This window comes from Xiphophorus hellerii, chromosome 23 (genome assembly GCF_003331165.1).
Source record: "Xiphophorus hellerii strain 12219 chromosome 23, Xiphophorus_hellerii-4.1, whole genome shotgun sequence".
NCBI lineage: Eukaryota > Metazoa > Chordata > Actinopteri > Cyprinodontiformes > Poeciliidae > Xiphophorus > Xiphophorus hellerii.
In genome coordinates, this window is record NC_045694.1 from 4,966,849 (window position 1) to 4,989,053 (window position 22,205).

Below are 22,205 nucleotides of genomic sequence, written 5' to 3' on the forward strand. Positions count from 1 at the left end.
CAAATAATTTTTATGAAAACACGAGGGACAAAATAACTGCATTAATGCAAAGTAAAGAAAAACGTCTGAAGAGAGCTGCTATATGACGACCTAAGCCACTTTAACACAATCAGATGGCAGGTATGTGAGGTTACACATCAAATGCAAACAGACATCCTTCATACATCGATTTGAATATTAATCTGACATTATTATTAGTTGACGTAAAGGCAAAATGCAGCTAAATTGTCCTTCTGAATTTTTAGCATCTCTGTAACTAAAATGCTACTGTACATTTATTGGGTGGAGAGAAACAGGCTTTGGCAAATTTCATGTTTTCCCCCATTGGTAAATTAAAATTAAACTACAAAAAGTATCATTATTTTGACTGTAAACAGGCCTGAGGCAAAAATCAGGACTTGCATTATTACTCAAGAGTTCAGCAAATGTTTGAACTGCTCAGCTCTATTGTTTTGGCTCTGTGGTTTTTGTGTGTTGGAAGAGAAATGACAGTTTGATTAATTACCAAAATTCTCAGCTGTATTGAATGAAAGGTTAAGAGAAGTGAACTCACTGGATAGCGTCCCTCTCTGGAAGTCCGGGCTGGGAATCAGATATCCTGCTGCAACCTCTCTCCTAAAATAATGCAGGGGGAAATTGTAAAGCAGTCCCCTGATTCTGGATCCAAAAGCAATTAGACCCAATTAGTTTGAAGGCGATGTGATTCACTCACAGATGAATACCAAGTGGTTTGAAGTGTTTCTAGAAAAACCTTAAAATGATTTTCGAGCCCTGTTGAACTCATTGCTCATTTTAGAAATTACGCAACAGCTTCAGGCTGTAAATGTGGAGAACTCATTATCCCTCTTTGATTAAGATTTTAGGATTTGTGTTTGGAGCACGCCTCGTTAGAATTTATCATTTATTGGTCGTTATTTTGCAACACACTGAAGAGTTTGTGTCTCAGAGTTTGTTTGTGCCACTCAGACGTTCTTTTTTGCACATTTTGTTCTGCAATGAAACAACCCACTGCCCTCCTTAAGCAGCTCCAAGGCTAGGACACATAATGAGGGTAGCACTAGGACTTGAAACCTTTGGTAAAACAAACATGCAGATCAGCACAATATGATGTACTCCATATGTACACCATATAGCTAATAAACAGGATGCCAATAAAAATTGCATTTTGTTGCTAAAGAAAAACATGAAATATGTGAATGTTTAGAGGGTTTGATGTGGCAGAGCAGGTCATTAAATGGCCACTCTGAAAACACCTGTAAGAATTATAACATTTGGGAGATTTTCTATTACTATTAACTTGTACAATGCAACTTACGCAATTTACAACTTCGGTTGTCAATTAATGGTTACTTTGATTAAAATTAGTTCCAATCAATTAATTAATAATGTCTGCTTTAAGCCCGAGGACCACTTACTTCATTTAACAAACACTCATAGACCACCTAATTTGAAATTGCCCACACAATAACACATTTTAATCTACAACATGAAATAAAAAAACCTCTGCTACAACTCTTGTTGTCCTCTAATAATGTTTTAGAGCTGTTTGTAATTTAGAAGCAGAGTAAAAAATATATAGACTTGAGTTGCTTTGGCAAAAACAAACCTTTTGTATTGTAATAGAGTTCAAAATAAAAGTTCTGCAACTCATCCTGACAAACTTTCCACTGTTTTCAGTGACACAGTTTTAAGCCATTTAGCCATTATTATCTTTAAGCACAATGCTTTGTAATCTGACTGTAGCGTCGTCATGGTAAATAAACGGTTGTTTACATGCAGTACCTTGTGGACAACTAGGGGGCGCCCACGGACCTTCAGTGGTCCAGGGACCACAGTTTGAGAAACACTGGCCTAGACATTCTTTTCGTGTTGCAGTTTGGCTGCCATCCAGAGGAGGGCGCTACTGGTCATCATTAAGCAAAGTCAGCTGCTACAGAAATAAAGATGGCGGAGTCATACCAGAACTGGATAGAAAAATGGTCAGAATAGAGTTCAGTGTGGGATTCAAAATGTGTATAAACAATCAACAAGCTCCTTAAGTTTCACATTAACAGCTGCATGATGGAGCAGCATCAACTTCTCATTAAAAAATGACTGAATTCACCTCTTCAGGTGGAGAACCATGGCCTCATTCTGAATAAAACTTTGCTCTTTTATTATTATTATTATTATTATTATTATTATTATTATTATTATTATTATTATTATATCTCACACAACCAAAGGCCTAGCTCTATCATTTTTTCAGCCACAATCAGAAACCCAGACCTCATGCCCACAGACCTGCCTGACCATACCCTTCCCTTCCAGTGATATTTTCTTGTGGTTCACTTGCTATTAATATCAGTATTTTTTTTTCTTTATGAAGCCCAGCTGTATGCTCAGAGCATGCGCTAATATTTTTAAATGGACCAATCAACACTTTCAAACCAGAGAAGAGTTTTACGTTAGCTTGGGAATTTTTCAAAATGTCACTCAGTGTTTCCTGTCCACATGTAATTTCCAGTATTAAAGTAATGGTCGTATTTGGCTTAGCTCAAATTTCTGCATGGCAAATGTTTTCTCAGTGGTTAAAATTAAACTAAGGTGAAATCTGCGATGGTTAAGTGGTGGATGCAGCAACTTTTTTACACAGATCTGCCACCATATTCAATATACCGCAGAACATCCTTCAGATCTATGTAGCCTCCTCTTAATGCACATTTCGGTCTTTTGTTTTTTTCATCTATTTTTTTAGCTTGGTTATTCTGTACCATTCTGTTCAAGTAGAAAATGGAGCTGTCAATCTGTACCTGCCAGGGAGACATTTTGTACCTGCTTTGATTAAAAATAACATCAATGTTTATTTTTCTTTCCTGAAAATGGCAGTCGCATACTTCTGCAATATATACTTCTGAGTGCATTGCAATAAAATGTGTATGTTAGTTTAGCTTCTTGAAAGGATTAGGTTCCTGTTTATTATTCATCTTTCCACAGTATTCTTGTTTGTCTTTTCTCCCTGTTTGTAATCAACCACCTGCATCTTGTCAGAAATCACCAGTATTTAAGCCTCTCATGTTCTGTCATTCTCTGCCAGATTCTTTGTTTTCATTTCCGTGTTCCACGTTAAGTTCCCTGTGCCAGTTCATGCCTTTGAAGAAACTCTTTATTCTGGCAGATTTACTAAAAGTCTTTATTTGGTTGTTAAAGTTCAGCTTTGAGTCCATGAAAACTGCTACCACTTTATCCCCATGGAGTCTAGTTTAATTTGCTGTCTAACATAGAATTTGTTTGGGACCAAAAACAATAACTTCTGTCTTTTCTGGATCGGGTCAGAGGAATTTCAGACTCATCCACTGATGGATCATTTGGATGTATAATATCTCAGCAACTGTGAACTACTGTCCAGTGGTTATACAGTAATATAAAACTCTATCGTCAGCATACACAATGGAGAAGAAGTTGCAGTAATCCAAAATATGAGCTACAGAATCATGCAAATGTTGACAGAAGTAGCCCAGGAATGGGGACCTGTGGTACGCCATGACTCTGCCTTTATTACCTTTAGTCATACTTAGTAAACAACACCAAAGTAATTCTACTTAGTGCAAAAATATAGTTTTGCACTAAGTAGATATTTTAATGTTTACACTTGTCCACAGATCTATCTTAAGGGCAGAGTTGGGTAGTAACTAATTACATTTACTCAACTATGTTTACTTGAGTAACTTTTTCAAAAAAAAAATACTTTTGAGTATTTTTACTACACTGCACTTTTTACTTTTACTTGAGTAATTTTATTATTAATCATGTCTACTTTTAACATTTCTGGATTACCTACCCTTTGAATGAAGAACAAACATGTTTTAACCCAAAATTCACAATAAAAAGACACACCTGGAGTTTTGTGTTAAAGTTTCATGAGGTTTTAATGAAAGATACTGATTTGGAAAAATTTTCTTTTGCCTGATTTTGTTCATTTTTGTTACTTATATGAATCATTGTCATTGTCTGTCATGATCTGTGTATTTATTTCGAGTTTCTGTGTCCTTGAGTCTCTTCGTTGTCCTGCCTCCCCTCGATTACTCCCAGGTGTTTCTCATTCCCTGATTACCTCCTGTGTATTTAGTGTCACCTGTGTGTCGGGTCCTCGTCTCATTTGACTTCTAGTCTGTCGTCTTTGTACCCAGTCTGTTGTCTCGTCCATTTGTGTAACGGTTGCTACCGGTGTCGAGCCCTGGCTTCCGCTCGGCCGTACTGCCCGTTGTTTTGGACCTGGCTTCCACTCGGCCGTGCTGCCCGTTGTTTTGGACCATGTTGGACTGTGTTTTTCTGGACATTCATCATTAAAATCATTCATTTATCGCATCCTGGGTCTACAGCGTTCTGCCTCACCACCTCTACACCGCACCTCATGACATTGTCATCCTTAAGATACCAAAACTTCCACTTGCCCTTATATTGTGATCCATTTGATAATGCATTTTTTACATATTAAATGATAATTTGATCAGTTACTCAATACTTGAGTAGACTTTTTACCAAATACGTTTTTTTGCTCTTGATTAATTTCTAGGACGGCTACTTTTTACTTTGAAAGATATGTTGAAGTAGTGCTACTCTTACTTGAGTATAATTTTTCTCTGCTTGATAGTGAGAGGAAGAGTTATAATTTAGTCATTCTGAAGGTCACAGAAGATCAAAACAAACCCCTTTACTTTAGTTTTGGTTATCTAAAACCACACTTGTTTAAAAGTTCTTGGAAAAAAGCCTCTCAGTTTACATGAATAACAGAATGCCTTCATAGCCTTTGTTTATAACTCTAAATAATTCAACTAACCTTAAGGTCCAACTATAAATATGTAAAAATGGAATATATGAACTGAATTTACAAATTCAATGTACTTAATTCTTTCCCTTAGGAACTATGGGAGACGGTAAAACAAAAATAAAATTACAACAAACAAAGGTTTAGCTATGATTATAGCTGTTGTATAACCGCTATCATCCTATTAATGCTTATTTCCTGTCCGAATACTTTGGTTTAGATTCCCTCTGGAATCAGACCTTGCTAATCAACAGAAAGGCTTTTGCCAGAGAGGTTTCGGGTTTGAAAACTATCCCCTTTGGAGTCCCAAAGAGACAGCTGGAAGCTATTGTAAGTGCATGAGAGTTCACAAGGGGATGACATCCAGAATGTGTGCAGTTGTTTTCTTCTGAAGCAGCCTTGGAGTCAGTGTGTTAAACACTATAGAGATGATTTGGGAGTTGAAAGTGAGTAATTATATAGCACTTGTTTTTACTGGCAGAAGAAGGGAACCTTAGAGGCACCACACAACATCATTGTCATACCTTGTGTGAAGGAAAATGTTGTTTCTCAGTGGCACGTTGAAAAATATAGTAAAGAATGCCTGGATTTCAATGGAAACATTGACTTTTTAGTTCATTTCACACTACATTAGCAGTCTAATTAGGTGGTGAAATGCTACACCTCAGCTTTCCTCTTTGTCCCAAGGCATTGTGAAAGGATTGGTTGAGTTCATAGCGTAGCCCCGCTTTATCTCTGCTACTGTTGGAGGTTCCTTTGAACCCCAACACTCCATCTCTGCCACCCTGCCAACCCCAGAGGTAAGCCGAGACCCCCCTTCATAAATGCCAGCAGCCGAGCCGCAGCCATGAGCTGTCAGGCCGAATTAGGACTAAGCACGCTTTATTGGGCTCACATGCAGGTTCTCTGGGAGGCCGCCCAGGCCACCAACACATCCCTGATCAGGCGCACACATTTACCTCAAAACACGACTTTTAGCCAGCCTGGGAGAGCAGGATGGTACCAACATATAAACCAAGGGAACGTTTCCATTACAAACGTGCACAAAACTTTGTCCATATTCCGTTAATGTTGGAAAAAACACAACTTTGCAATTTGTGGTGTTTCAAATAAATAAGACTCACAATGAAAATCACATGTAAAGAAGTTTGCTCACATGATAAGTCACCAAAAGAAAAATGCTCCATCATTTTCCTACCACTTCCTGTTGTATTCTTCTTTGTGGATTGGGCCAGTGGAAACATCTGGCTGTTGATCATGTAAGTCATGGGATGCAAGAAAAAAAGTATTTCCATTGCAGTTTTGTGAGATAAACCAATTCCAATACGCCCAAAAATTCACCTCATCCAATAGCAAAACTTAACAAGATTTTTCTTTTTTTTTTTGGAGTGAGCATGTTTCCATTAATTAAGTTTATTCATTTTTGAAATGTCAAACTGCGCAATTACATCGTAGATGGAGACTTAGCGAGTGTCCACCTTCAGCTTAGACTGCACTCCTTTTAAAATGACTCTTTGTAATTTCTTCAAGATAGTCGGGAAATATCCATTTAATTTGACTGTTTAATGTGAACTTTTCATTGCATATCTCTTACGTACAAGTTTGTACATTTAGCTAATGATTTACCAATAGGTTTTCTAAAAAAAAAATTCTAAGTGTGATATTTACACTTATTCAACGAGACACCAGCAGCATTTCCACTAACCATAAAATTGCAGAAATTGAAATTAAAAAATAAATGTATTTAATGGAAATATTCCCATTTTTAAAAAAAACTCATGTTTTTAAATTACGTTTTTGCGCTATGATGACGTGACTTTTCAGACATAATTTTGCAAAACTGCAGTGGAAACACTTATCACATCACACGAATCAACAACACCTTGACGTTGCTACTGGCGAAAATTACAACGACAACAAAAGGAAGTTGTAGGAGGATGATGGTTTGTTTTAGTTTTTTTAGATAACGTGCAGCTGGCTCTACCAGAGCCCTTATAGCATTGAATAGTTTATAAATGTTGTGTGTCATTCGAAACTGTTCAATCCACAGCACTTTTGTAAAATTACAGACTACAGTTCCCCAAAACGGCGCATATGTAGCCGCTCCCAAGTAGGCGGGGTTTGTAGCGCAAGGCACCTGAATGAGACGCAGACGTCTCCTCTGATGAATGATAGATGAGCTCTAGCGCCACCATGGCTGAATTATGAATAAATCTTATGTAACTGCCAATATTTTTAATGACTTTTCATGTGAACAAGCTAATTCAGGTATGATTTTACTTCCATTTCTTTAATAGAAACACTGCGTGTTTTGACATTAGCAGAATATAGACAAAGATTTGTACACATTTGTAATGGATATGCAGCTTTTGTCCATTAGGTAGAGAGGCAGTTAAACAAAGTAGAGGGTAGGTTATACCTTACTTTGGTAGAACCTACCACACCTTCCATCCAAGAGCGGTATTCATGCTTTGAGAAGACATTTAAAAATTAATTTCAAATAGTACGTGATTTTGATTGTAAATGTGTGTTGTATTTGACCTTTTTTTATTCTGACTTGCTATCAACTTTGTAATGTCCTGGTAGAGACGGCCTGATAAAACTATGGAGTCAGCTGCTTTTTTATCCGTCTTCTGGTTTTTGTACTGTTTGTATGTGCAAATAAAAGTTTATTCTAACATTTCTACCATTTAGTGGCAGCCCAATTTCGCTTGGCAAAGTAAAAGTCTGTGTAGCCCATCATGCAAGGTTGTGACCTGAAAGAAAATAGCCTCCATTTCTCTTTATAATGCAGCTCACTACCAGATTACTGGTGGTATTTTCTCACATACTTCATGCAATGATTATTGTGGAGGGAGAAAAGCAATGTGTTGGTGAACGGAGTCAGAACATTACCTACCAAGGCGAGCTATTGTCTGAGAGTTCATTTGTGTTGGACGTGCTCCACATCACCTCATGTTGGAGATTATGGCACAAGCCACCCAGACAGCAGAATCCAGCAGGAATTTTTAATAAATTTCCTCAACATTGGTTGCTTGAAACATTCTTTGTCTGTGCTGTCTATCAAGGGAAATAAACCCCACACAATATTTACTGCTTTTATTATAAAACTAGAATGTTTCTTGCTTAAAGAGTGAAATCGCTTGAAACGTCTTTAAATCTTAGAACTTGAACATCATCAAAAACAAATTGCTGCATTTAGGGACTTTAATGTCCCCTCTTTGTTACTTAAAACTCCAAAACATTCTGCACCAGGATGTCAATAATTGAAATAAATAATACTGATGGTAATTTTGACTGTAAAATTACAGTCAAAAATAATAATTTGTCTCATTTAGTCTGTCTTAAGAGAAAAAAATGGCAGTTAATTTTTTTAAAGTCATACTTTTACTGTCATACTTACAAATGTCACAGTTTCAAATTAAATATTTAATTAGCAAGCTAATTATTTAGTTTTAGAAGCTGAATATTTAGCTCAAAACTAAATATTTAGTTAACAAGGTAAGTATACAATTTATAAACAGCCAGCTTCAAATTAATTATTTAATTAACAAATATTTAGTTTGGAGACAAATATTCTGTAAACTAAATATTTAGCTAAATAGTTGCAAAACTAAATATTCACCTTATTTGCTTGCTAACTTCATATTTAAGTTTGTAAAGTAAATATTTACTTTCCTAATTATTTAGTTTGAAACTGAATAATAACATGGTGAAAATCTGATTTTGAAAAATGAACCCCAAAGAGTTTTTCTCTTATGATATATATTATGATTTATAGAGTTCAAGTAAAAGTACTTTGGTTTTAACATTTAATTTGCATTAAGGTATGCAGAAAGAGCTGAAAAACAGGCTAATTTTAGAGTGTAGATGTAGCTTTGTGAGTGAGACCACACTGCAGTTTCTATTGTTTCTGTTGATGTATGGATTGTTATTTCATGCTCTTATCCAGGATTCAATCATGGCAAACCTTCAACATGAGCTCCAAATAAGCTAATCTGCTTCTGCTGAATGTGTCTATCTCTGTCAGGCTTGAGAAAAATAAATAACTTGTTTGATCTTTTGTTGTTTACACTGTTGAAATTATGTTTGCATTAAATGTTCTTTCTTAATTTCTATAGTCTGTGCCTCTCTCATGTGGCTGGGCGTTATTTTTTCACTTCTCTCTGCCTCTTAGAGAGGATAAAAATGATGAGAGTCTTTGAGTATGTGTGTGGCCCAACTAGATCAACGGCTACATACCTGCCAGCTGCACAAGGTACCCTTAAATCTTCCCTCTAACATGGACCTTCTGTCCAAACAACTCTCAATTTATGCGCCATGTGAAGCACATTGACTCAGTTTGAAGGTTGTGTTGGTTTGTGTGTATTTGTAGCGACTCAACAGGATGTCTTGTGTTAGAAAGTCCAATCTGATCAAATTCTCATCTGGGTTGTTACTGTTATGCGAGAGAGAATGAAGGGAGGCTGAAAAAAGATATAAACTCATTTTTTATCGTCTCAAACTCAGCACAAGACTGTTTTTATAAAGCCAAACACTTGTCGAAACAGGAAAAATGAGCCTTATTAAAAATAAAATTTTACATATTTTTTCCATTTGCAGCCAGATTGGAGGAACACCATGAAAGTAAAACACACTTGCTATGGACAATCAAGGACGAGAAGCTGAACAGAGAATGGCTCCCCCAATGTTTAGAGACAAAAATGACTCATATGGTAATAATCCGAATCAGCTGTCGCAATGATATGAAACTTTATGCCTTAGAGAACTTGCTGGTTCACCAGAGACAAGCATTCACTGCCCTGCTACTGTATCCCACTGCCACCATGGGGAATTCACCTTGACATGGACAAGATGGTGGTGCAAAGCAGCTCTCCAGCAGACATTCAGATAAAGTTTCCATCAGCTGCAAGCCACCTGTCTTAATTCACTACTTCAGATCGCAGACTGATGCTAAAAACCTGCTTTGAATAAACTACTTTGTCAGGATTTATCGGGTTGACTGAAGATATTGTGGTTGGAAAGGTAGAATAAAGTTTTCCATCCATCTACTGAGTCACAGGAGTAACAGCTCCAGGATGAAAACTTAGACATCGCTCTTCCTAGCAAAGCTTTCCAGCTCCATCTTGGCTAGAAGGTGTTCATAGTCCTTGCAGGAGGTTTTGGATCTTGTTTAGGCTCTCCTCCTAGTTGGAAGAACACAGAAAACCTCAACAGGGACACATTCCGTTCATTAATTTTATTAAATTTGTTTTATGGCATATTTTGCCATAAATGTCCTTTTAAGGCAATTTCATTTCCAATTAAGCAAAAGTGAGAAGAAATCAAATTCACGCCAATAAGCAGATTAGATTCAGCGACACATGGTCCAGTATGATTTCTTTATGTAAGGAGAACCTTTCAATTGCATCAAGTTAATGACTTGCAGTAATCCTTCCCATGTGACAGGAATATGGTGGCATTTGACAAATAATTGCAATGGTTATTGACTTGGGAGAAACCCCAATGCTGAGCAACTTTTTGGTTAAAAAGAAATGAGGGAAGGTGGGACTTTTTTCCTTGCTACATGGATGAATTACAAGCGATTGTCTGTCTCTGCATGCTCATCCAGGAGGGGTGAATGTTGTAAGTCATTGACTCAATGCAACTTTTTAAACTAATTTGAATAATGAGCTACACTTAAAGCACTGTTTGATAAATAGAATCAGTTGGAATCAGTGGTGGGCACCGCTAACTAGAAGGTTAGGTGTGCTAACCCTAAAACACCATCCATAAAGATTAGTCCTGCTAACGCTAAAGCACTACCACGTGATATTAAGCTAATGCGATCGTCCTAACTTCAATTCAAATTATGTCAGACACAACCTTCAAGCGCCAGTTTATTTTCGATTTTATAATTTACATGTTCTATAATGCCCTTAAATATTGTATTTATGTTTATATCTTGTTCTATAGCTGCTTGGGGACCTACCTAATACGCTGGTAGCACATTAACAGATTAGTGTTTTGAGATGACATTTGTTGTCATTTGGCTAGCTAGCTAGTTTTGCATTCTAACAGCGTTTGTTGTTCTGCTGAAAGAAGTTTCTTCCTGTTTTTCTTTCTTGTAACAAACTTTGAGGATAAGATGTTAATTAGCTTCATATACATCAACTATTGAGATCTAAAAATTAAGAAATTTTCATAAATATTCACTGTAAATGTTCATAGTATTACAACTGATTGTACAAATATGAACTTTATTTTAGGCAGCAGTCTTCACTTAATCTTCAGCAGGCTGATTTATTATCATTCTTAGGCTCAGTTTTACTTCCTCCCAAAAACATTAATCTTGTGAGGCTTGAAGAACCTTTTGATGGAGTCACAATAATCCGGCCCAACATAAGGAAAAAACATACTTTGTTTAAGGTGAAGTTTATGGTCTGTGTTTTGCATATGCAGAGGTGGGGACATAAACATAAAATATTAACTTAAATGAGTCAAGCAAGTGTAAAGAGTCTTTGTGTGGAAGTCATGAAACTACAAACCGATCCAAGACCCATTGAGATGTTTTATAAACAGAGAACAATGCTGCCAAGTCAGCAAGACGTCTTATCTAAATTCCTCAAAAGTCAACTTACAGCGGAAACATCCAAGACCAACAACATCTCTGCATGCTGCATGTGTTTATAGATGTTATTGTTTAATCATTTACTGTTATTTCAACTCACTACAAGCCATGTTTTTAAGGCTTCCTGTCATCAGCGTGGTATTGAAGGACAAACACTTAATGTGTTTGAAGCAGCACTCCAACATGCCAAAGCACAAAGGAAGCGAGAGGCCAGCAGTTACTTCAGAATGTCATGAATCAGATCAGCCGTTGACCGCAAAGGGTTTTGTTTTTCTTTTTTCTGCTAATCAGTGGTGTGATAAGCTCCATCTTTGAATTCCAAGTTCAACAGGAAGCTCTGATTGGGTTTCAAAAGCAGCTAGAGGAAACCTAAGATCAACAAAATCAATAAGGGATGGAGAAGATCAGGCTGAACCTACTGAAAAACATTCAGTGAACCACATAAAGACATGTAGTTTGTATAGCTGCTGATGTCTAATATTCACTAAGGTCACTTCCATTTCTTATAAAAAAAAATATGTTGAATTTGTTAGATCAGTTTACGGTTGTCAATTTTCAGAAAGTAAAATAAGGAATGCATGAGCTTGGGGGCTCTTAAAAACATGGCATTGTTTCAAAACAATTCAACGGTTATTTTTTGGCTGTTTTGTGCTGTATAAACATCCAACTTCCAGTCCTTGCTTAATCCTTTTGGGGTCATGTTGTGCCAACCTATTTTAGCCAACAGAAGAGAAGTTATACCAACAGGCGTTTGGTAAAATTTCATTACAAAGTTTACATACAATTATTATGGCATAAATCTTATAGTAATTTGGTTGGTTTAATTATTAATTTCTTGATAAAATAAATTATTTTTTCATTTATTGATTGAAAATAACATGGTGCTGTGATCAGGAATGCACAGAAGTTTGTTTTTCAGGCTGAGAATGTATCATTATGTCATAATAAGCTTTACTTTTTATTTAATTAAAAAGATACACATTCCTTTTTGACTTAGAAATGCCATCCTGAATGTGATTCCCTTCTAATCCAATGGGTTAAATGTTACAGTCTTAGCAGAGGCAATTCATTCCGTCTCTGATATATGTTTTTGCAAAGTGTGAAGTTATAACAACTTGAAAACATACAGCTCTTGGCAGATGTATTTATGGATATCACTGGAGCTATTTTCTTTGTAAATCAAGTGCAGAGTGGAAATAATGGGAGTAATTACCAGTATATAGTAGATTATGCAGATGCCTCTTTCAATATATCAGTTTTATATCTTTAAAGGTTATATCTTCAAACTTCTAAACCCCATGCATATACTACAAACAAAATGTTGAGAGGAAGGAAAAACTGCTTGGAAAACGCATACAAACATCAAGGATGACCACTGTGAAAACTGATTCTGCAGTTTCTTGTTTTAATAGTAATAACAATCAACTGGTATTAGTGTTAGGACCACAAGCTTATACAGAAATATTATTGTTTTTAAGCATAAGAATAAAGTCCAGGCAACAAGAAAAGCTAATCGTATGCTCTTCTCCTCCAAATCCAAAGTATCCAGTCATCAATATTTGATAGCCCACAACTGTGAACTTCTACTGACTTTAGTTAAAAGGGAAAGTTAGAAATGAAAAGAGAATTTCCCTGCCTTGAAACGAATAAACAAGTGAACAGAGCCAGAGCTGCTTAAAGAAAATGGAGATGCTGACAAGTCACTGAAAGCTTTGACGACATTCAAGCACAAATACACAACTCGTGCTTCCATCCGTCTGTCACAAAGTCTTCACCAAGGCTTAATTACAGAGTCTAGCACTGAAGTAGCATTTAATAAAGCAGACAATGTGCCAACTCGTAGTTTTCACACCAAACTCTAAATTAACATGTCTGGATTTGTGACCAGTAAAGTCCAAAGAAAACCCATGTGAGACAATGTGATGAGAGTTCTCTTTAATGGCTTCTTCAGGCTGAACCATCCCAACTTTAAGATGCTGGAAAAGATCTTTGGTTGTCTTTTTTTAGTCTTTTGTTGTTCAGAAGACGAGATTCCCAAGGGATTTGAAGAGGAAATTTCAAACTACTTTTTCAGCTTTGCTGGCAGAAATAAAAATGCTGAATAACAAATTATCTTTTCAGAGTCCTGATTGTTGGGACAGAAAACAGAGACTTAATTTTCCAACCAGAGTGGTTTACAAATAACCCAACTTGTCTGACTGCTGACACTGAAGTACAGTAGATCTTTTGATTTTCTCCACATCGTGGTTTTCAGCCAGAACCTACACCCACGGTACGAGCGCTCAGCACAAACATTTATTTCAGATCTCAGCGCTGTTTACAAACTACCACCAACTGATGGGATATGACGGCTTTTCTACACCCCTCTAATTATGCCACTTTATAGGGAGATTTCTGGACTTTCCAATGTGACTTCATAACCATCATCTTTTTTATAATGAAGCCTATCAGCGTTCCACCAGAACCAATAAGCCACATGGGCTGCTGACCAGAGCCGACAGTTTTTTTAAGTTATGTGTAGAGAAAAACAAATTATTCTTAACCAAAAGTTTGGAACAATCTGGTTTTCTTTTTAAACAAGTGAGCTGCTAAACGAAAAAGCAAAAAAAAACAAAAACAGTTTCTCACAAAGCAATAATCTGAAGAAATCAGGATACAATTGAAAACTCAAACTTTTATTTCTTATTGATTTGATTATTCTGGCTTGTAGAAACCAAAACTCAGTTTTTCAGAGAATATTACATAATTAGGATAAAAAAAACTGACTTTTCATGCAGAAATATATTTTCTTTTCTGTACTCCCCTAATTTATATCTTGGCAGACATCATACAAAAGTTAAATCTGCCACAAACTGAACCTAATAGATTCAGAATAACAGTAAAACATTTTTAGGATTTCTTTTGTTTTTGTTAGCTCTTTGCATATGCTTCGATTTGTAAAGTCCCTGCTGTATTGATTGAGTCCAGTTAGGACATTTTTTCTCAACAACACTGAAACTAAAATATTTAAATCTCAGGTTACCAAGTTGTGTCTTTTCTTGGTTTCAGAAAAAATTACTTCACTGACGTGATGACATTACCATCGCACGCTCTGCTTGTACTTTTTAAAAAACTGACTGTGTAAGAATTCAGCATTTCTGCTTTCCAACGTGACATTCCTTGTGATCTGCTCCGAACAAACCGCGACCCTGTGATGGAAAAGGTTAACATTTCAACAGGAATGTTGTGGGTTCATACTCAAGATGTCGCTGACAGTTTCTTCACAGCATTGTTGTTGTCTTTGGATAGGTTAGAGTAAATATTTCGATTCCTTTGTTGTGTCACATAAATATGTGTACTCCAATGGCAAAAAGTGAATGTAATCTACAATAAATACATTGTTTTTTTCTGCTTGAATAAAGTTGTTTTGTTCTTTTTTTTTTTACAAGTTTCTGTAAAAAGCAGTGTTTCATTTCGGTTTCCTATTACCACCACCATAAAATTGTTTGGTTTTAAACAGAAGTCTTTCAAGTGTCTGCTGCATGCTGTGTGCAACAAGTCTGCTGCAGTGCAACAAAATGCCTTCTATAGGTACAACAGATTAGCATATGGATTTATTTTAAGTTGTCAAAAAGTATGTACACCTTCACAAAGATGACAGGAATGAACTCAAAATGCAATTTGAAGAAGAATCCAAACCAACTTGATCCCTTGTTAAAAAGTAATTGCCCTGTAAAAATAATAACTGGTTTTACTATGCTTAGCAGCAACAGCTGCCGTCCCGATAAATGGTGAAATTTGGCCCAACCTTTGCAGAGTTGTTCAAATTCAGCCATATTGGTGGGTTTTTGAGTAGGAACACTCTGTTTAAAGACATGCCAAAGCTTACAATTTGATTTTAAAGGGGGGCCTATTATGAAAAATTCACATTTAGCATGTTTTGGTATTTCCATTTAGGCCTCAACTGCTTCTAAAAAAGCCCAAGCATTTAAACAAAAAAAACAACAACCACCCAGCTATTTCTCGGCAATAAGTTAATGTTTTTTGGTGTCTGGAAAACAAGCTGTTTCAAAAACCTCCCAGTTGTTGAGACGCACTGCACCTTTCCAAAGCAACCCCAGCCAAGCCCAGCTGGCAACCCATATCCCTCAACCCATGGCGGTTTTTGGTCGTTCAAAGGAAACACTTTTTTGAATCATACAAGTCATGTGATTATGTGTTGCCACAAACCACAAAGAAGAAGACAACAGGAAGTATTTGAAGTACAATGTCTTGTTTCTTTTATAACTTATCGCATGTGTGATTTTAATTGAGTTTCTTATTTAATGGGAATACCATAATAGAACAATTGTGTTTTTTCAACATTAGCCGAATATAGAAAACGTTTTGCTCACATTTGCAATGAATCTTTGAGTAATTTTGGCTCTCTCTGTGATTTACTGGAGTACCAAAACCTTAAACATTTCTTTGCTACACTGTCTTGACAAATAGATTACTTTATTTCCTAATTGTTCTTGAATTTCCTTAGATTGGAGCATGATCAGTTACCATTTTAAAACCGTTCAGCCTACTTTATGTTGTCAGATAGTTTCTGTTCAGTTTGGTATACCATACTGAACTCATCTTTACAAAAAAATTTAAATAATCACAGTTAGTTCATGATTTAACAAAGAGGTCCGATTACATTTTCACAAAGAGAAACGGTAAATTGGTCAGCTTTTGTTCCTTAAGGATGAAATAAGTATTTCAAAACAGTTTTTTTGTATTTTCTGATGGTATCTTTGTCTACTGAATCTAAAACATTTACAGCCGACAAGAAATCAAACGGTAAAAATATTGAAGTGAAAGTTTATTGAGACTTTTTAATTAGCGTCACTTAATGAAGGTATATTTCAATAATTTCATTTAAATAATTATAGGAGAGGGGCAGGAAATCATAACACATTTTCTCTTCTATATCTGCTCCTTTTTAAACAAATTATGTAAAATTGCATGTCAATTGGCATGGCTATTTTCTTTCAGTTTTTATGTTTATTGTCGGTTCAAACTGTTTATTTGCTGAGGGTCAATGATGCAGGCCTGATAAAATAAAAACTAAGAATTAAACTTAGGATAAAATGGGGGGCTTGTTGCACAAAAAAAATGGTCAAGTGATTTGTATCTTGTGTGGAAATGAATAAATCAGAATGGATAAGAAAACAAACAGTTGAGTCTGTTTTCCTCCTCTGAAACACAAAATTCCTGTCATGCAGCAGAGGAAGAGTGCAAGGGGGACAAAATAAATGCTGAAGGATTCTTCTCATTAGCCAAGGGCGGATGCTGACCGCAAACATGTCAATGTGACAACTGCTGAATCTCTCAATTAGTCATGAAGACAATCTGGGTGGAGCTGGTTGAGCGTAATCACAGAGCAGCATGCAGGAGATCGATATAAAAAAACTGCCAAGAATCATTAAACAATCCATGAGTTTCAATCTGCTTTCCATCAGTTAGTCAACAAAAAGTTGAAGCTCTGAGAAGCGTGGCCGTCATTTTAGGCATTGCTGAGGCTTGTGAGGTATTCGCAAGATGTTCTCACTCAGACTTTTCTAGCAGGCAGCACAGAAATGGATGCACTGGAATCATAAACAGTTATATAGACCGGTAGGAACTGAAACCCCGAGTTATTCAGACTCCCACTGGACTGTGATCCTCAGTCCGCTCCAAGAACTTTAAGGGCTTTTCACTTCCCCGCAGGCTTGTTTCTCTGTGCTCTGGCCGGGTGAGACGGTGTCAGATCCTGCCGCAGCTGTGCGTCCGCAGCTTTTGGGTTGAGCTCGTACCTCATATAATTTACCAACCGCTGAGGCTGCCTCTGGCTTCTGACATTTCAGACTTTCAGGACCACGACCACCGGAATAATCACTTGCTTTCTCTGAAGACTGCAATCATTGTCTGGAAGAGTGACTGCAATGCGAGTCTTTCAGTAATATGGGCAAACATATCGTAATTTTTATGAATATGTGGCGCCGGGGTGTTTTGACATCATCGTTACCAGATTGAGCTTTTTTTAAAGCGGCCAGCTGCCAAACACAAACAACAAAAATCACTTGTAGTAAAACCAGAGTCGCAGCATCCATAATTCATATTTCACATGGTGTGCTCAACAAAAGGGGGATTATTACGAGTAATATAGACTTGTTTTTTTGAATGAGGGCTCAGATGCCTGCCTCAGTCATCTCTCAGCATTTTGGCGGCAGATCAGCCTTCATTTGCTGAAATGACTCCCTCTGCTCAGCTTCATCTCAGCTCAAATCTGCTCCGGAGGTTGTGGCTTTTCTGGAAATCCTCCACCATCACAACCTCTACCACTCTGTCTCTTTCTCTTCAATCACATTTCTTTATTTCTATCTCATCCCTCCCGTCATTTCAGGCTTCTGTACTCGCCAGGAGATGGGATCTCACTTACTGTAGGCTTTGTTTACTCTGTAGCTAAAAGCTGAAATATTTTCTATGTAGGTCTTGTCCATGCTCAGATTTAATACAAATTAAATTGAGTTCACCTCATTTTAATGTTAAACTTCAAGTGCATAAATTATTGTATGATTTAATAAAAACCTAATATAATATATTTCTTATCAGGAAGAGGAAGTTTAAGCTTATCATTTTTTTTCTTCAAATTCTTATCAAAGAAAGTTTTCTGTTATACCTTATACACTTTAAATATAAATCTTGAAGGTCCACAGACACTTTTCAAATAGTCAAAGGTCAATTCATTATAAAAGGTCAACCCACAAGCCAGAAACTCTCATATTCAAAAAGTATTTCATGCAAAACAGTGCTTAAGAAGTGTAAAATGTTTTAGTATAAATCTGTTGTACAAAGTTTGTTACATTAAAATATAAGCATCAGAAATGTTTGCAGTATTAAATATGGTTAAAAGTGTAAATAAATCATTGATTATGTTGCACTAAGTGGTGTACTTTTGTTTATGAAAAGTAAAAGTTTAGTCACTAAACCTTGAATAAAACAAGGTTTTATTCAAGAAAATATTGGTCCAACCTCGAGTCGAAGAAGAAAAGAAAAGTTGGAGCAAGTTATGTTTGATTCATTTATTTTTTCAATTACTCTATTTCTGTTTTATGTGTGGGATGCAGTATGTATTTTCATAGCCAGGGGCCAGTTCAACAAATCAACAAACTGCAACAAGGTTATTCTTAAAAGTGGCCGACAGGGGGGAAATAACTCACACTATTGTTATCCTTCTGATCTTTGTTTATTTTCTCCTTTCAAAACTACAGAATAAGCGCTCTTGCTTTCTCCCTGCTGGAGGCTTTGTCCTGATCATTTATAAATTTCCCAGACATGTTTTTGTCTGCAGTAGTGTGACTAAGCAAGTCTGCCAACAACAGCAAAAAAGAATTTCACAACAAAGACAACTAAAGCTTTATGTCAGTTTAACTTCAGTCACTAAAACGCTGGTCAGATGTGACCATTTCATCTTAAAAGAAAAAAGAATTTAAGCTCAAGCTAATTAAAAACTTGTGTCACAAATTTCCTCTTGAAGCTCTGCAGCCAGAAACGTATCAACTGTAAAATGGATTGATCCCTACGAGCCGCACATGCCAACCCTGCGCACAGACAAAATCATTACGTCTTTAACCACACTGGCCACATTCCCAGAGCAATCTAACCACATGTTTTGTTGCCAGACTAAATTCAAAATAAATGAGAAAAACAAAACTTTTTAAACTGAACATCTCCTTCCTGTTAGGCCACTTATGCATTAGCATTTCAGGATCAGTTATTTAATGTTGAACATGTGTAGATTTTAAAAAATAAGAATCAATCGTCTAAAGAAGTTGGTTGTAGTTGTAGTGAAGGGGTAAAAACAAATCAGGCGCCACCTCTTCAATCCTCACCAGTCTTAAACCTCACAGCTCAACAGTCTCTTGGTCTGATGAGTTTGGCAGTGGTTTGGTTTTTTACTGTAAATTACAATAAAAAGAAACAAAAAATAAAAATCCTTTGTGTTTTCAGGAGAGAAGTCAATGAGGGGTCGCTTGTGCTTGTGTTCAGGTGAAAACAGATGGTTTCCCCTCACTGAGAGTCAAACCAGTAAAAAAGCAGCAATGTTGAAACATCATTACAGACGTCGATGCCAAGATTTTAATGAAATGCATATGAAGACAGGATTCAGAGGTGTTCAGGTCCCACACAGGGTCTCCAAACTGGGTCGGGAAGCAATTAGGGAAATAATCATTTACTCTACTTCTAATCATCTTTGTGGTGCACTTCTTTTGTGAAAATAAAAGAAAAAAAAAATCAAGATTTTTTTTTTTACTAAAAAAATTTAAGTGTTTCATTGTAAAGGTGACCTATTTGCACATTTTTATACTTCCATTTGGGTCTCAACTGCTTCTAAAAACAACCCAAGCAGTTAGAAAAACACCTAGTTGGTTTTTGGCAATAACTTAAATGTTTTATTCATGTCTAGAAAATTAGCCTTTTCCAGAATTCCCAATTGTTGACTCACAATCAATGAGCACTGCACCATTACCTTGCAACCGAGCCCAAACCTGTTACCTAGCAACCGAGCAGCTCCATCTTTTTTTTACCACTGTATGCTGTTCGCAGCCATTTTCTTTTGCAAGTGGGGGGCGTGGCCAGCAGCAGCTTATTTGCATTTAAAGTCACAAGAGGCCCTAAAACAGCTCATTCTGAAAAAAAAATCTAAATAGATAGAACTGAGCAGACTGAATTCTCATTATTCAAGACAAAAAATTAATGAGCATATTTTTAATAGCCCATAGACATATCCTAACCTGTTCAAGGAAGCATACTAGGTCACCTTTAATTCTGTTTCTGATCCACAAAATACTTTTAATAGTTTAAATAATTTCACACCTCGTGTTTCTTATGTCAGGCTGTTGTTTTCATACTTATTTCCATTACCAAAATAATACAAATTCTACAAAAGCATGGAAAAAAGCACAAGACAATCTAAAAAATAAGCAGAATTTTTGAATTGGTTGTAAGTTCACTGCTTTTTTGTCTTGAGTGAAGTAAAGGATGGAATGAATGAAAATTAGTCTGTCAGTATTCAAATATGTTGAGGTCAAGAGAACTTCTCACTGATTGGCGGATTTATCAGTGTATGAGATGGGCACCTAACCAATCTGTGGGAGCATGAATTCTGGCTTGTTTGAATTGGATCTTACTGGGAATCAAATACTGTAAATACTGTAAAGAAAAAATAAAAAACACTCTTCATGTCAAGCCACAGGTTAGATTTGATTTTAAAAATGACCTAAAGTAACCTGCAAGACAAGCACACATTTCACAATCTACAACAAAAAGTTCAATAGTTTGAAAAGTGAAATTCACAAGTGTATTGTGCACCCACCAGACAATATCTTTACTGCACTGGAAAGGTTCATTTTAGGCTGGGGGTTTGCCCTTTCATCTACACCTCTGTTCACCAGTTCTTTCTCTTTTTATTACCACAAATCTGGAATGATAAAATGCACTGCTTCCTGTGAGTCACCAGATCCAAAACCTTCAAAGGACAAAGTTTAAAAGCATTCATAAAGCTAAAGCTAAAGGTTCCACTGTTGTGTTATTGCAATCAGTAGAAGTTGGCAAACAGGTTCTTTTATTATAACATCAAAAATCTTTCAACTTGAAGCACACGTCCAGTTCAGCTCCCTGAACTTTGGCAGCACTGCATAAATCCACAGTGTAAATGGTTGTGTGTCAGAATTAGCACGTCGCAGCGTCCTGTTGGCGGCTTGGTGTGTTCGGGGAAATGTCAGAACATTAAGGGCCTCTGGGCAAAATCCTCAGCACGTCTGCAGGTACGCCATCGCTGTCCAAGTGCAGGTACGTGTGACTCAGAACGGCGATGAATCAAACTACCCAAAGGAGGATGTGTGACAATATGCTCAGTGATGAAAGCCAGAGAGTGAATGGTTCTGTGAGGGGAAGCAGAACAGCAACGAAATATATTACATGATTACATTGAGGTGAAGGAGACTGTTACAGTTAGAACTCTACTTCAGTTTTCTTGTCCAACAAACTTACTGCTAAAATATCACAGAACATTCCAACCAGATCCAGTGTTAGAATATTTCATAAATCAATATCTATATGAATAGTATCAACAGAAAGTGCATACATCAATAATAAAGTACAAATACAAGGAAAACTATATAGTATTGTATGTATTTGCACTCGCCTGAAACTAGATATAACTGCACAGCAGAGGCATGCAAAACATGTTCATTACATTTTAAAGATTTTAGAGCTTTTTTGGGGCTTCTTGTCACTTTACATTCAAATATGCTGCTGCTGGCCAACCTCCTCAATTCAGTGTTTACACTCGCATGTAAAAATGGCTGCAAACACATGCACAATTATACAACCGCCCATCTTTGAAAAGCAGAAGTAGAGGCTCCTGCACAACTAACAAGAATGCAGCAAGTGGTTTCTGGATGGAAAGTCACCACCAAACACTTATCTTTCCAGCTACCGATGTACAGTGCTCTGCTGTGGTTGCTGGGTAACAGGCCAGGGTTTGCTGGGGTTGCTACATGAGGAGCAGAGCCTACTGATTTGCGACGTTAGATTCCAAAGGTTTTAGAAATGGCTCATTTTCCAGACCCAAAGACCATTAACTTGTTGCCAAAAATATGGCAGAGTGTTTTAAGCACTTGGGATGGTTTTAATAGCAGTAAACCCAAATGGAAGTATAAAAACTTCCAATATGTGAATTTTGCATCTCGGTAAGCCCGGTAATCCTCACTTCGTAGCAAGGGATGGTTGTTTACA